Genomic DNA, 17,704 nt, shown 5'->3' with positions numbered 1-17,704 from the left:
TATTTGTCCATCACAAGGATATCACAGAATGATGCTCAAAAGTTTCACTTAAAGGGCCACTAAACCCAAAATCATTCTTTCATGATTCAGATAGAGAATAGAAATTTAAACAACATTACAATTTACTTCCATTATTTATTTTGCTTCATTTTTTAAATATCCTTATTTGAAGAAAAAGCAATGCACATGGTGAGCCAATCACATGAGGCTTCTATGTGCAGCAACCAATCAGCAGCTAGTGAGCATATCTAGATATGCTTTTCATCAAATAATATCAAGAGAATAAAACAAATTAGATAATATAAGTAAATTAGAAAGATGTTTAACATTGCATTCTCTTTCTAAATCATAAAATAAAAAATGTGGTTGGCATGTCCCTATAATAAGCATCACCTCTATTATTGTATTGTGAAATGTACCAGAAGGATAATGTATATAATAAATCATAGCAAAACACAAATAATAAGAGTTATGCAAAGAACAAAGTTTTGTCTGGAGTTAAAAGGACACTAAACACCTTATAATTGCAGGACATTACTGTTGTGCTATAGAACAACATATCAGCCTAGTCAACGTTTTCAAAGCAAAGTAACATTTTGTTTACTGCAGTTATTTTTCATAGGCCAAACTCCACCCCCCACTTGCATTTTTTGGATGAGCCAATCAGGGCTTGGGTCTGTAAGCCACAAGGCTAGTCAAAGTTTTTATGTTAGTATAAAATGAATTTAAAGTGCAGTCAAAGCAGACTTGATTCCTGCTACAAAGTGACCTCAAGTTTTTTTTTTAAAGTATCCTTATGGATTAACATAAAATGCTGGTACAATAGTGTGGTTTAGGCATAAAATAATCATAGAGCTTTTTACTAATGAATTATGTGAAATGGATTAAATTGATTGTTGTGTTAACCCTATACACACTGTAATTTCTGATAGGTCTACTTTTAATTTTTTATGGGTATTTATATTGCGTTTTCAACTTGTATTTCTAGCTTTAAAAGGGGCAATGGCCCCACAAGATTGCTATTAATGTTTCCTTCCCTCTACCTCTGGAGAGTGCAGCCTCCCTGCTTTTTATGTAATACATAACTTGAGTATTGTGTATAGTGTGTTAGCTGGCACCCAACTGGATAGGACAGTTTGAAGACTGCTTTGTGGGTGCTGGTCTTACTATTTTAGTATAAAGTGCATTGTATTCATTTGTTATCTGCTAAACTAAATTAGGGAAAAGATAAATAGCTGGGTTGCCTTGAGAACTCTGCAATGTGCATTTACAGCTCTGAGCATTAAAAAATCTAAAATTACATGAAAAGGGGGGCACAAAGAATAAGTACACGGCAAAGTTGTTTAATTTCACATAACTAACCATTTTCTATAAAAATCTCAAGGTGTTTACTTTCCTTTTACGAGTTCTTAGAAATGAATCTGTTTCATAAAGTTGAGCATCTTCAGTAAATGAAAACCCATCCTGATGCACTAATGTCTCTGCCTCAGGCACATGGAGCACCCAACTGGCTTCAAATATTATTTATTTTATGTAAACTATCTATGTGGTTATACATTCTTTTGGATGAGAAACATGTTACTTCTGATCTGTCTTTAAATTTGTGAAGAGAGTGATAAAGGCAGCAATACAATCTGATGGCTGCCCTTTCAACTCTTGACGACATTGTTTACACCTACTTTATTAATAACTGTACTGTTCAGTACACGAATGAGGAAAAAGGAATGCTGAGACTTGAGGTAGATGAAAAGAAGTTTTATTCAGGAGCAGGCTTATCATCAGACACAGGGTAAGCTCCTATCTTACGCGTTTCGCGCATGGGCACATGCGCTTCATCAATTAACTATGTATTTGTACCATAAGAATATCACTATCAAGTTGCTTAGAGGTAGTTGAAACATCCTTGTTTGCCAGAATACATTGGTGACTCTAAATTGCTCCAACAGTGCCAATACATACAGATGTATCACCTATTAAACTTAAATGGTACTTGGCTATTTTCTGTATATACTATTGTGACCATAAGCAATGAAGAATTAGGGTTAGATTTATCAAGCAGCAGATGCTACAATCTACCCCTGTAGTTTCAGGTTCCTCTGAAACTGAAGTTAAGAAGCAGCGGTCTTAAGAACGCTGCTTCTTAACTCGTCCGTCACCTCTGATGCAGCGGACCACAATCATACCGATCGGATACGATCGGGATGATTGACACCCCCTGCTACAGCGTATCATGTCCGCCCGCACAATGATAAATCGCCCCCAATGGGTTCAAATCTGGAGATGGAGCCTGGAAAATTGCTACTTCATCTTTAACTGGACCTATATAAGGCCAAGTGTTGTGCTAGAATGCAAATGTAAAGCTGTAAATTGGTAGCTAAAACCTACAGCAAGAGGAAAAAAATCAAAGCTACCAGAAGTAATTACAACTCCAAAAGCAAAAACTGAAGTTTCTACAGTTAAAAAAAAAAGTTAATTGATCTCTGGATTTAGCTGGGGGTTTACTGTAAGGGAAGCTAAAGTTTGCCCCAACTCCTCACTCCTGGCACTTTTATAGCTCTTCTTGTCTAAGTATTTTGGAAATCTGAAGAATTTACTTTGAAAAAGCAGGTTGGTCATCTAAAACTAGGAATATTGGGATAATGGGGATATGATTAAGGGAACAGGATGAGACATTAGAGGTGAAATTCTTGGAATGGAACAAGAGAGACCAAAGTGAAATTATCTGCTAAGAATGTTTTCATTAATCAAGAATTAAAACTGGAGGTTCAAAGACAATTAGATACTCTTCTTGTTAAGAACTTAATGGTAAACACCGCTGGGTATTTGAAAGCAAATTACAGTGCATTAATTCAAAAAAGAAACTTTTAAGTTTGCTCTAACAGCAACAGGAATTTGAGTTCTTTATTTTTAAAGAGATAATTTAAACTCCTACAAATTATAACATTATATTTTTCGTTCTACAATTTATCAGTTCAGTTCTTCATTGTTCAGTCTTCAGTTAAAGGGATATGCAACACAATTTTTTCTTTCATGATTCAAATAGAATATGCAATTTTAAACAATTTTCTAATTTTTTATATTTTCAATTTTTCTTCATTCTCTTTATTTAAAAAGCAGGAATGTAAGCTTAGGAGCCAGCCCATTTTTGGTTCCGCACCTGGGTAGAACTTGCTGATTGGTGGCTAAATGTATCCACTAATCAGCAAGCACTACCCAGGGTGCTGAACCGAGAATGGGGGGGCTCATAAGCTTACATTCCTGCTTTTTTAAATAAAGATGCCAAGAGAACAAAGAAAAATTGTTAATAAGAGTAAATTAGAAAGTTGCTTAAATTGCATGCTCTATCTAAATCATGAAAGAAAAATTTGGGTTTCATATCTCTTTAAATTATAACATGTCTTATAGTTGTCAAACTACACATATTAACTGTTAAAGGAACAGTAAACACCAGAATTTTTGTTGTTTAAAAAGAAAGATAATCCCTTTATTACCCATTCCCCAGTTTTGCATAACCAACACAGTTATAGTAATACACGTTTTACTTCTGTAATTACATTGTATCTAAGCCTCTACAAACTGCCCCCTTATTTAAGTTCCTTTGCCAGACTTGCATTTTAGCCAATCAGTGCTCACTCCTAGATAACTTCACGTGCATGAGCTCAATGTTATCTATATGAAACACATGAACTAATGCCCTCTAGTGGTCAAAATGCCTTCAGATTAGAGGCAGTCTTCAAGGTCTAATAAATTAGCATATGAACCTCCTAGGTTTAGCTTTCAACTAAGAATACAAAGAGAACAAAGCAACATTTGTGATAAAAGTAATTTGGGAAGTTGTTTAAAACTACATGACCTATTTAAATCATGAAAGTTTTTTTGGGACTTGACTGTCCCTTTAATATTAATAAAGTCATAATTACTTAGTCTAATAAGGCACCATAGGAAACTAATGAAGGGAACAATTATTGTTGTTTTTGTTTTTTGTTTTATAATAATAGCAAGTGAAATTATGTGATCATACAAAACTATTTTGTGACCTAACAAATAACGATGAAGTGATAATACTCTACTTGTCCTTCATACTATGAAAAAAAGAAGTGTATATTTATAACTCCCCTTGAAAAATGGAGACAAAAGTGTATGTCACTTTTGAGGATGATATTAAAAAGTGAAATATTATGTTTACGATAATTCAGTCAAAATGGAAGAAAAAAATAAAAGTTATATTAATAATTTGACTCTTATGTATCTTAGCTTGAAAACTTCATAAATACTATTCAAAGGGCTTTAAAGCCACACTAAAGGCTATATTACCAGTGGAGTGGTAGTTTGCACTTTCACTCACATGTTAACTCTGCTAGACTTTGACTTTTTACGCACATACAACTTGAAAGTAAAAAGATTTGCTTGCGTACTATCCCAAGGCGCTAAAAATTATGAACTTTGAATATTGAGACCACGTTGAAGTATTCCCCCATAGACTTCAATGGAGCGGGAAAAATAGAAAAAGACGTAGCACCCATACTCTCTCACAAACCCCATTGCATTTTCTCAAATACACTAACCCGACATGACATATGTATAATTCACATTCCAATTTTCTTCACATAGCAGAATATGTTCTATTTATTCATAAATACTGTACATATTTCTATATATATATCTGTTGTTTTTTGGAGAAATATATATCTATACATATATATATATATATGATTACATATAGGTATAAATATATACAGATGTACATAGAAATATCTTGTTTTAAATACATGGAACATATTCCTTTATGTTAAGAACATGGAATGTGAAAAGTTTACATTGAATAGATAGTTAAAACCTTATTAAATATAAATATTGCATAAATATAATTTACCATGTTTTTAGCTACCTGACTGCAAAGGGCTCCAATACAATTATATACACAACTCAGCCGGAAGAAGCCTGCTGACCTACGGGTGAAACGTTTGTAGCTGTTTGGAAGACCAGAGGGGTTTGCAGCTGCTCACCTCCGGCAATTTTTTGAGTCTAAGGACTGTAGTCTTTACATCTCCTTTAACACAGTTTAGATTATGGTGGTTTTCAGCCGCTTCTCTTCACAATCTGGGAAAGAGGGGCATGAATTCCACTGAAGTACCCTGCTATGATCTCTGGAGCAAGAAAGGGAAAGAATACACTTGAAAGCACTCACAGGTCACTTATTGAGTGATATTAATATGAGGAAATCAAAGAATGAAATCCAAGATTAGAGGAGACACAAACTTAACTATAATTAAAATTTAACTTTTATTGGGGTTTGAAAATAAAATAGGAAAAACTTTAAAAACACACTTATGTACCGATTGTAGTCTGTTTGGCTTTTCGTGTCACTGTCACGTGATACTTAGAATTCTTCTGCAGACACTCCTATGTGCAATTTAGGTTGCAGTTAATTAACCTGCTTGTATTCAGTTAACGAAACGTGTATGTTTACACTAATAATATGTGTAAGTTCTATGCATGTATAATTATTAGAGTATCTTTGATTGAAAATCTCTAGTGGTGAGAAAGTAGTTCGTAAAAAACTGGAGTTCAAATAATATTGTAATAACTTTTACTGGTATTACCACATTTGTCTTCAACAATGTCTAAAGGTTATATTCATAGAGTGATGGCTAGATTATCAACCTATCTCGCTTGAGCAGTTATGCTGCAGATACGTTCTGACTGAATAAATTTAATAAAGAACTTTATCTTTCATATGTTCAAATAGCAGATTCTGAGTATGGTATTTATTGCTTGCTCAGTTGTATAAGAGGTTGGCTGTGTCTCTAGACCCACACACATGCGTGTCACAGTCTAGGTTTTTCTCATATACTCTGTCAGTAATTCATCAAAGTATTTGTACCTTTAGAGTGTGCCGACATTCGCTGCTATCTGTGTATAATATACTTATATATACCTCGGATTAAGTATGACCGTTTTCCGTTAAGTTAGATATATTACCAGTTTTAACCATCTACAGAATATAAAAGAGCAGTTTTTAAGTATAATCTTTATTCGCTCAGTTGTCTGAGAGGTTGACTATATCTCTATTCCCACATATATATGTGTTTCAGTCTGAATATTTAATAATAATACAGTGTCTCGAATACACTGTTATGTAATAGTAATTCACAAGACTGTTTGTGTATTAGCGTGTGCTGATGTCACACCCACAAGCATATCAGAGATTAACTATGTCTCTGTTCCCACACGTATACATATTTCAGTCAAATTATTAAGTAATAATACAGTGTCTCAAATACACTGTTAAATACTAGTAATTCACAAGATTGTTTGTGTATTAACGTGTGCTGATGTCACACCCACATGCATATCACAATCTAAATATTTCTCATCTGCTCTGTTATGTATCAATAATTCAGCAGAGTGTTTGTGCATTAGAGTGTGCCAGTATTCGCTGCTTTCAGTGTGTAATATACTTATATATATCTCAAATTAAGCAAAACCGTTTGTCGTTAAGTTAGGTATATTACCAGCTTTGACCATCTATAGATTATACAAGGGCAGTTTATAAGTATAATATTATTTGCTCAGTTGTCTGAGAGGTTAACTATGTCTCGATTTCCACACACATATACATATTTCAGTCGGAATATTTAATAATAATTACAGTGACTCGGATGCACTGTTATGTAGTAGTAATTCACAAGACTGTTTGTGTATTAGCGTGTGCTGATGTCAGCTGCTTTATAAATGTAATAGATTTGTATATATCTCCATTTAGACAGAGCCGATCTCCATTCAGTTCGGTATACTAACAGCTGTGACCATCTACAGATCTAAAAAGGCCGATACTGAGTATAATACTTATTTACCTGCTCAATTATATAAGAGGTTGGCTGTGTCTGTATTTACACACACTAGTTTAAATATTTGACAATGTTGCAATGACCCAACTGCACATGTGTGACCGTAGTTCACAAGACTGTTTAAGCATTAGCGTGTGCCGACATTTGCTACTTTTTTTATGATATGCTTATGTATACCTCAGTTTTGAACATAAACGTAACCCGTGAGATTCGGTATACTGACTATACTAACAGCTGTAACCGTTACCTGCCTGAAAGAGTAATATGCTCTCAAGCGTTCTCAAGCACTAGGTTAGTTAATAAAACATGATTGCCAGTGACACTTAGCTAGCCAGATAAATGTTAATATTTAAGCATTAATAGCCATCAGTAGACTTTGGATAGATACAGTGAAAAGACTACAGTAATTGAATCGGTAGCTTAAGGCTTACTAAAAACACAGGAGCTCCTAGGACTCCTCACCAATGCCCTAACGCCCCTGACATGTTTCGCCACGTAATGTGGCTTTTTCAAAGGTGAACGCGCCGCACCGTAGTCGGCTATTTAAGGCTGCTGATTGTCACACCCCCAATGGGCGTATCATTGCCAACTAACCTATTGATGTAAGGTATAACCATTTGTCATAGATAGGTGGATATTGGTGATTATCGTCGATAGAATTTAACTGTTTCTTAACCAACAAAAGGATTGGGCATGATTTTAAGATTGAGCTTTCATTTTAATAGAGTTGGAAGTGGAGAATCTGAATTTACTGTCTTACGATGTCTCTTAAACAAGGCTCATTCAAATGTGGTACCTGTAGTACATGCAGCTTTATGATTAAAAAAGAAGAAATTTGTGATCGATTCAACAAAAGGCATAAGATCAAATCTTACATCAATTGCCATACAGAGGGTGTAATTTATGCCCTGCAATGTAAATGTAATATGTTCTATGTTGGGATGACAACGAGGAAAATCAGAATAAGACTTCAAGAACATCTGAGGAATATTAAAAATGCTGCTAAAGATGCACAGGAGGGTAAAAATGTGACTTCTGTAGCACACCATTTTCTCAAGCGTCACAATTCAAAACAATCGGATCTCAAATGCTTTGGTATTGAAAAGAAAGAATTGGGCATAAGAGGCGGAAACTTGGAGAATATGTTACTCCAAGCAGAGAGTAAATGGATCTTTCTATTGAATACTGTCCAACCCTATGGACTAAATGAATTCAATAACTTTGTCTCATTTCTATAAGAACTTAGTGTAAACACCTTGTTACAGTAAAGGAAATGCTTCTATCAAATTGAATACTACCAAATTATGTAGATAAAATGTGCTTTTTCAATATCACCTCTAACAACCAAGGGGAAACTATTGAATTATCATAAAGCTCAAAATCATACTCCCTTTTTTTTCTCTTTCAAGACATTAAATTAAATGACATTCACAAATTCACACACATTTTGTTTCACCCTCCTAATTTAATTTCACAGCATTGCTTTCAATGGATTGTTTTAGACAATTCTTTATTTAAAATTTCACAACAAAAATATTTTTTGTCACTTCAATTTGTTATTTTATAAATGTCCCAAAAATAATTTTTATGTTGGCTGACCCTATACACTAGTAGATCCTGTTTTAGATACCCAAACAGGAAATATTCACTCTCATTTCATATATGTATTTAACATATGCACTATTAATCACTTTAGAATGACTAATATCACAATGTCACACACTAGTATTAGTCAAGACAGCTCACACAACAATTCACATTTAAATCCAATTATTTAAATCATGTATCACTCACTTATGTATCCCAAATCTGATAGGGAGCTTATAATTCCGAAACAAAAAAGTAATTTTAATAATGCACCAAAGCAGAGTAGTCGCATGTATGATAATGGTAACATTTCGAAGTTACATAACATGAGTTAATCACACGCTGCAATGTTACTCTGTTGTATCTATATCAAAACAGTTGCATCGCAACTCTATGCAATCTACCAATAGTGGTATGACAGCAGCAACTCAGTTCAATCTGAGTTTTCTTTTATTTACTTACAATCCCATGTATTGTACGGAGACAAAAGAATTGACACAAGTACATTATAAGATCATATTCAATTTCACCAAGGTAGCATCATGTTGATAACAACAGAAAAATTAATTTAGGTAGAAAACTATGTAAATCTAATCTAAATGTAAAAGTATTTAATTACACAGAGTTTAAGAGACATCGTAAGACAGTAAATTCAGATTCTCCACTTCCAACTCTATTAAAATGAAAGCTCAATCTTAAAATCATGCCCAATCCTTTTGTTGGTTAAGAAACAGTTAAATTCTATCGACGATAATCACCAATATCCACCTATCTATGACGAATGGTTATACCTTACATCGATAGGTTAGTTGGCAATGATACGCCCATTGGGGGTGTGACAATCAGCAGCCTTAAATAGCCGACTACAGTGCGGCGCGTTCACCTTTGAAAAAGCCACGTTACCTGGCGAAACATGTCAGGGACGTTAGGGCATTGGTGAGGAGTCCTAGGAGCTCCTGTGTTTTTAGTAAGCCTTAAACTACCGATTCAATTACTGTAGTCTTTTCACTGTATCTATCCAAAGTCTACTGATGGCTATTAATGCTTAAATATTAACATTTATCTGGCTAGCTAAGTGTCACTGGCAATCATGTTTTATTAACTAACCTAGTGCTTGAGAATGCTTGAGAGCATATTACTCTTTCAGGCAGGTAACGGTTACAGCTGTTAGTATAGTCAGTATACCGAATCTCACGGGTTACGTTTATGTTCAAAACTGAGGTATACATAAGCATATCATAAAAAAAGTAGCAAATGTCGGCACACGCTAATGCTTAAACAGTCTTGTGAACTACGGTCACACATGTGCAGTTGGGTCATTGCAACATTGTCAAATATTTAAACTAGTGTGTGTAAATACAGACGCAGCCAACCTCTTATATAATTGAGCAGGTAAATAAGTATTATACTCAGTATCGGCCTTTTTAGATCTGTAGATGGTCACAGCTGTTAGTATACCGAACTGAATGGAGATCGGCTCTGTCTAAATGGAGATATATACAAATCTATTACATTTATAAAGCAGCTGACATCAGCACACGCTAATTACTACTACGTAACAGTGCATCCGAGTCACTGTAATTATTATTAAATATTCCGACTGAAATATGTATATGTGTGTGGAAATCGAGACATAGTTAACCTCTCAGACAACTGAGCAAATAATATTATACTTATAAACTGCCCTTGTATAATCTATAGATGGTCAAAGCTGGTAATATACCTAACTTAACGACAAACGGTTTTGCTTAATTTGAGATATATATAAGTATATTACACACTGAAAGCAGCGAATACTGGCACACTCTAATGCACAAACACTCTGCTGAATTATTGATACATAACAGAGCAGATGAGAAATATTTAGATTGTGATATGCATGTGGGTGTGACATCAGCACACGTTAATACACAAACAATCTTGTGAATTACTAGTATTTAACAGTGTATTTGAGACACTGTATTATTACTTAATAATTTGACTGAAATATGTATACGTGTGGGAACAGAGACATAGTTAATCTCTGATATGCTTGTGGGTGTGACATCAGCACACGCTAATACACAAACAGTCTTGTGAATTACTATTACATAACAGTGTATTCGAGACACTGTATTATTATTAAATATTCAGACTGAAACACATATATATGTGGGAATAGAGATATAGTCAACCTCTCAGACAACTGAGCGAATAAAGATTATACTTAAAAACTGCTCTTTTATATTCTGTAGATGGTTAAAACTGGTAATATATCTAACTTAACGGAAAACGGTCATACTTAATCCGAGGTATATATAAGTATATTATACACAGATAGCAGCGAATGTCGGCACACTCTAAAGGTACAAATACTTTGATGAATTACTGACAGAGTATATGAGAAAAACTTAGACTGTGACACGCATGTGTGTGGGTCTAGAGACACAGCCAACCTCTTATACAACTGAGCAAGCAATAAATACCATACTCAGAATCTGCTATTTGAACATATGAAAGATAAAGTTCTTTATTAAATTTATTCAGTCAGAACGTATCTGCAGCATAACTGCTCAAGCGAGATAGGTTGATAATCTAGCCATCACTCTATGAATATAACCTTTAGACATTGTTGAAGACAAATGTGGTAATACCAGTAAAAGTTATTACAATATTATTTTAACTCCAGTTTTTTACGAACATACTAACTACTTTCTCACCACTAGAGATTTTCAATCAAAGATACTCTAATAATTATACATGCATAGAACTTACACTTATTATTAGTGTAAACATACACGTTTAGTTAACTGAATACAAGCAGGTTAATTAACTGCAACCTAAATTGCACATAGGAGTGTCTGCAGAAGAATTCTAAGTATCACGTGACAGTGACATGAAAAGCCAAACAGACTACAATCGGTACATAAGTGTGTTTTTAAAGTTTTTCCTATTTTATTTTCAAACCCCAATAAAAGTTATATTTTAATTATAGTTAAGTTTGTGTCTCCTCTAATCTTGGATTTCATTCTTTGATTTCCTCATATTAATATCACTCAATAAGTGACCTGTGAGTGCTTTCAAGTGTATTCTTTCCCTTTCTTGCTCCAGAAATCAATGTTATACACATAGCACCAAACTTAGCCATTCAGTTGGCTGATAATACAAAAGGCCTCACAAGTTGGCCAGATATTAAATAAATCAGGTCCTATATATACCTGTAGTGCCATTGGTAACCCTTTTTTTCATAAACCCTGCTATGATCTGTCTACGAATATGGATCTTCTGGTAAAAGGGAATACAACATAAATTGGTTGTACTGTTTTTCTTTCTTGAATCATCACATTAGAGCGATACTTTATTTGTTTGGTGTTGTACAGTGAGGCTACCATTTGGATACATTCAATTTCAATGACAGAATTAACTGTTTGTGACCCTGAGCAATTTCTTGGGAGAGTTGTTTCTGTGTATTAAATAGTTGGCTCTATACTATCTTTCACATCAGTACTCTCTGACAACATACAGATGATATCACTGGATTTCCGTTTCATTGCTGCATTTTACTGGAGATTATTTGATTTGCACATCTAGCTCAGCCCATATTGTGATGATATTTTATCCTCACACTGTGTGTTTATGTTAGTTTTTTGGACTCTTATCCAGAGACATTTTGCCCTTAGACTCTTATTTTATTACTTGTTGCCAACTGGTGAAAGGTGAAAGTTTAAATCCCTTACTGTCACAAATAGAGAGACAAAAGCAGTCATAAGACAATATAATATGCTAATGGACCCCAATAAAACTTTGGGTCCTGTGCCAATTGCTTCTGTTCTAATTTCTCAGACGTTTGAAAAACTTGTAGGGACTTTCAGGTTGCTAAAGCAAACTCAGCCATTGTGTATGGCAGATAAAGAAATGGTTCAAATATTGTGGGGCACTATGCCCACAAATATTTCTAACAATTTTAGCCAGTGGTTTCAAAAAGGAACTAATAATGTTAATTTAAATGAATGGACTGAGATGCTTGAAAATGTTATGGGTCCAAATGCCAACAGGCTACTGGGATTCAGTACAAACATTTTTTATCAGGTTGGGAGAATAGTTCAAATCTTTTTACATTTCAGTGAAAAAATATTATTGAAATTACCATGAGACCCATAGATGAACCTCAAAAAGTAGTAAAAATAGTTTTATTCTGATGTGTGCATAGCCAGCCATAGACCAAAATATTTTGGGGGGCCCTGGCTCACAAACAGTGGGTACCTGATTCTTCCCAAGAAAATGTCAGGAGTTTGTGAAGCTGTTTGGTGCTCACTAGAGCTGATAAGTGGTGGATTGATCACCTATAGCCCCATCAGGCAATTTCTGTGGTGAAACAGTCAACAGAGAACAATCTGAGAAGTCAGAGGCATACATTAGAGAAGGGTATCAGGAGAAAGTCCTGGGGAATATCAAATATATAGTAGATAGTATAGTAGAGCTGGAGAGACAGTAATTTAAACAATTAAATAAACAGAGACAGGAGAAGTAATAACTGCATCTGGCAAATTTGGAGAAATTAAGATATTAACAGGAATATGAGTTATTGGGAACTCAAAGTACAAAATAAGAGAATGAGGGGAGAATTAGCATCGCTAAAAAAGCAGCTGAGCTGGAGGAGTAACTAAACATTATTAATATTTTTAACATGTTTGTTTGCAGTACATTTTGTAATGTTAATGTGTATTTTTAGTTTATAAATTCAGTGAAATTTTTATTAAAGTATTTTTTAATATGTATTTTATAATTGGTTGTAATTAGACATGTGCGGGCTAAACAAATTAGTTTTGGATATTCAAGGAAATTTGTTTCCCGTAATATTCATTGCCTGCACTATTTGAAATTTCAATTTTCGTTAAACATTTACATAAAATGTAAATGTTTCGAAGCTACAGGTGAAAAGTTCACCTGTAGCTACACAAGCTACCTTAACGTGCTCTGGAGAGCATGTGTAATGCTCATGGGATATTTCCCTATCAGACCAAACTTGGCCAGTAGTCTTTTTATCACGGCGTGAAGTGGAAGGATAAGGAAATATCCCAGAACAAAGTGAGTTTAAGAAATGAGGTAGACTGGCTCCTGCTCTCACACACTCACATCTGCTGCAGCGGAATAACGGAACAGGCGCCATGGGGGTTGAAGGATGCACCAAATGCATGAAATATCTGCTCTTTATCTTCAACTTCATATTCTGGTTGGCCGGAGGGGTGATCCTTGGAGTTTCTCTGTGGCTCAGACATGAACCCAAAACATCCAGCCTCTTGTTTCAGAATATTGGGGATAAGCAAGCACCGGGGACCTTCTACATTGGTATCTAAATATTGATAGCCGTCGGTGCTGTCATGATGTTTGTTGGATTTCTGGGGTGCTACGGTGCCATTCAGGAATCTCAGTGTCTTCTTGGAACGTTCTTTACTTGTCTTGTTATCCTTTTTGCCTGTGAAGTGGCTGCTGGGGTTTTGTGCACAGAGATCAGGTGACAAAAGAGATAAAGCAGTTTTATGATGAGGCGCAGCAGCTGATGATGACCGGAACCGGAGATACCAAAGACAAAGCCAAATCTGTACTGAAGGTTTTCCATGAGACGCTGCAGTGCTGCGGTTCAAGCCCAATGGTTAAGATTTTTTTGAATATACAGAGGGATACGTGCCCAGGAAATAACTTGCTAGAAAATATGCAACTTGTGGATTGTCATCAGAAGATTGATCAGCTGTTCTCGGAGAAGCTCTACCTGGTCGGAATTGCTGCTATTGTTGTTGCTGTGATCATGATCATTGAGATGATATTCAGCATGGTCCTCTGCTGTGTTATACGCATTTCCTCTGTGTACTGAGCACTGTGCAGATACCCCGTTGTATATATTCTGAACCCTCTTCCTCCCAACGTTTGGCCAACATGTCTGTTTTTATTGACACTTTGTCATCTCTTTCTGAACCTGCCTTGGGGTCCCTGGATCCTAGCAGATGATCTTATTCCCGGTCTTCAATTAAAAGTTCCTGTTGTTTCCCCCTCTTATGTCCCTGGATTTTATAGCAACAAGGCACACTATAATTTGGTTACCTTTATAGTGCGCAACTATTGTTTGAGCGTCTTGCACACAGTGCCCCTTCCTCACTAGGTTTATTATCCCTTTGTGAAGGTGAAGCCAGTTACATTGTTTCTAAATGTTATGGGGCACTCCGGAGCCCGTTGGGCCCTTTACAAACATCTGTGAGAGTGCTTACACAAAAGGCTACATTTTTCTTAAGGTAACCTAACCCCTAGGTGCACTGGGACGTTCCTAAGTGCCTTATTGCTGTGGAATCAGATGTTCCGTTTGCTACTATGTATAAGGTGTTGTGTTAGTACTGTTGGGGGAGGCCCTATCCCGATACCCTCATTCCCGCACGAGCCACCTCCCCCTTACACCGTGTCTTCACATAGTAAATATATATAAATATACGTGTATAAAGATTCTCATTAAAAATTCTTTTTTTAGGGGCGTTTTCCCCTTAACACCAAAAAAAAAAAAAAAGAAAAGAAATGAGGTAAGCAGTACTCACGGTAGACAGGGTAGTCCTTCACTGCAATAAGGTTAAGGCAGAGAATGGTCAGAGACAGGCAGAGTTCGGCAACAGAAAGGCAAACCAGCAGTATAGCAGTTCAGTGGGAAACCAGTAGAGTGGTCAGGAACAGGTAGAGGTCAGCAACAAAAGGTAATCCAGCAGTTTGCCTGTTCCTGACCATTCTACTGGTTTACCTCTGAACTGCTAGAGGTCAGCAACAAAAGATAATCCATCAGTTTAGCAGTTCAGGGGTAAGCCAGTAGAATGGTCAGACAGGCAGAGTTCAATAACAATAAGGGTTAAAAGGGTTAAACAGCAGAGTGGTCAGACAGGTAGAGTTCAGTAGCAATAACGCAATTCAGTAATAAGTAACACCCAGGAGCTCACAAAGTAAGTCCTATACTTGGGCAGTGTATGTAAATTATGCAGGTACTTACATAGGCACCGATTCGTGCCAAGGAGGACTTCAAAGGATCCAACCGGCTTCAGAGGGGAATAGACGTGCAGCAATGACATCAACGCTGCATGCTCACAGTAACCGCTACGTCCCTGGCAACAGCCAGAGTGGCACAACAGCATGCTAACCTGATCCTCTTCTTGCCAGAGCCCGGCTGCCCTAACACCTGGCTCAACACTCTCGGTTCCCAGAACTTGCAATAACTTTAGTGCATGCCCTGGGAGCTGAGCTTGTTAAGTCTCCTGCTAGTGCAGCCGGGACTCTGGCAAGAAGAGGATCAGTTAGAGAGCTCTCCAGTGATTTAAGGTAAGTATTTAACCCTTAAAAATGAAAGGAAACTAATTAATACTGACAATTTTCGTCAGTATTTATCAATTTCTTTAATTTTCATTAGTGCATTGAGAGGCTATATACAAGAAATATTTCTAAATAAACTGTTTTGCCTTGCAGGAAGAAAATTGATGAAAACACAATTATTTTTTTTTAGGTGTCTTTGAGATAGATTGGAACACGGAAATATGATGGTGGATTGGATGAATGGGTAAGTATAAAGTACAAAATGTATCACAATAAAGGTGTAAAATAGGGTGTTAGGTCTGAAACAATATATGGCATATAGGGGTAATCAAATAGTGTAAACAACATAAGTTTAAGGGGCAAGTGGGCTGCTGAGTGATAGATGCACATCCCAAGTACAAATTATGTAAAGGTAATATCAGAGTATGCAGATTCTACTATAAATGTGTGTAGCATGGCCTTGATAATGTGCCCATGAAATATATATTCCAGGATTGTAAACTCTTTTTCTTTCTCTTGAGGATCCTGAAAAAAAGCAAGTGATTCAAAGTGAGGTGGTAAGCAAAGCATGGACAAGAATCAGATGCCAAAAGATGATCCTGGCTGTTTGTGCATGTCAGTTGTTTTGCTCATATTACAAGTTGAAAGTAAATGTGATCACTTGAGCGCAATGTAAGTTAACACGCCTTGGGTTAGCGTGTCCTCAAAACTCTGGTAACTGTTTTGCGAAACTAAAAAGTTGCAAAAAACACATAAAAATACAGTTACACTCATAATAACACTTTGTAATACATATTATTATTAATATATATCCAGTAAGATAGTTGAATGGGTTTAAAGTGAAGGTAAATGTTGATGAATGAAAGCCCATTTTTTAAAAATACTGTTAAAATCAGGGATACTTTCATTCATCAAAGTTTACAAAGCAGGTGTTTTGATTAAAAACTTACCTCTCTTCTTTGCACAGGCAGAGCAGCTTCCCCCACACGGAGATCCTATCTTCACACGTCATCAATGACTAATCCAGCTTCCTCCAATCACGGCTTTCTCCCCAGGGTAGTCATTGCCTGAGGCCATGCCGTAATTGGAGGAAGCTGGATTAGCTATTGATGACGTGTAAAGAGAGGATCTCTGGCTGTGTGGCTGTGAAAAAAACAAAATAACTAAAGGTAATAACAGAGTATGCGGATTCTACTATAAATGTGTGTAGCATGGCCTTGATAATGTGATTCAAAGTGAGGTGGTAAGCAAAGCATGGACAAGAATCAGATGCCAAAAGATGATCCTGGCTGTTTGTGCATGTCAGTTGTTTTGCTCATATTACAAGTTGAAAGTAAATGTGATCACTGGAGCGCAATGTAAGTTAACAAGCCTTGGGTTAGCGTGTCCTCAAAACTCTGGGAACTGTTTTGCGAAACTAAAAAGTTGCACAAAACACATCAAAAATACAGTTACACTCATAATAACACTATGTAATAAATATTATTATTAAAAAAATATGGCACAAAAAGTCCTCAAATATATAAGGGTCTCAGGTGTTAGAAAAAAAGGCAAAGGGCTTTAACATAGAGATACATACATATATATGTCTAAATATGTATAGGTATGTAGATATGGAAGTGTACAGTACATAAGTATTTATGTATTTATATGTATACATATGTATTTACAGAAATATATATATATATACAGTATATATATATATATATATATATATATATATATATATATATATATATATATATACATATATACACACATATAAACTCTTAAATATGTATGTACACTTACATAGACATATTTAGAAGTGCATTGGAGCCCTTGTCAGTTAAGTAGATGAAAACATGTAAAAGCATATTTATGTACTATTCATATTTAATAAAGTGTTATACTTTGTATTTACTGTAAATATTTCCCATTCCAATGTTCTGCACATAGCAGAATATGTT

The 17,704-nt window shown here is 35.5% G+C and overlaps 1 pseudogene; it reads left to right on the top strand.

Annotated features, from left to right (window-relative positions):
* Nucleotides 1–13,533: 13,533 nt before the first annotated feature.
* On the top strand, nt 13,534–14,975 carry LOC128640003 (CD81 antigen-like; annotated as a pseudogene).
* Nucleotides 14,976–17,704: the final 2,729 nt, after the last annotated feature.

Source organism: Bombina bombina, chromosome 1 (genome assembly GCF_027579735.1).
Source record: "Bombina bombina isolate aBomBom1 chromosome 1, aBomBom1.pri, whole genome shotgun sequence".
NCBI classification, from domain to species: Eukaryota; Metazoa; Chordata; class Amphibia; order Anura; family Bombinatoridae; genus Bombina; species Bombina bombina.
The sequence above is the reverse complement of the archived record's forward strand: the minus strand, read 5'-3'. Positions and strand labels throughout refer to the sequence as shown.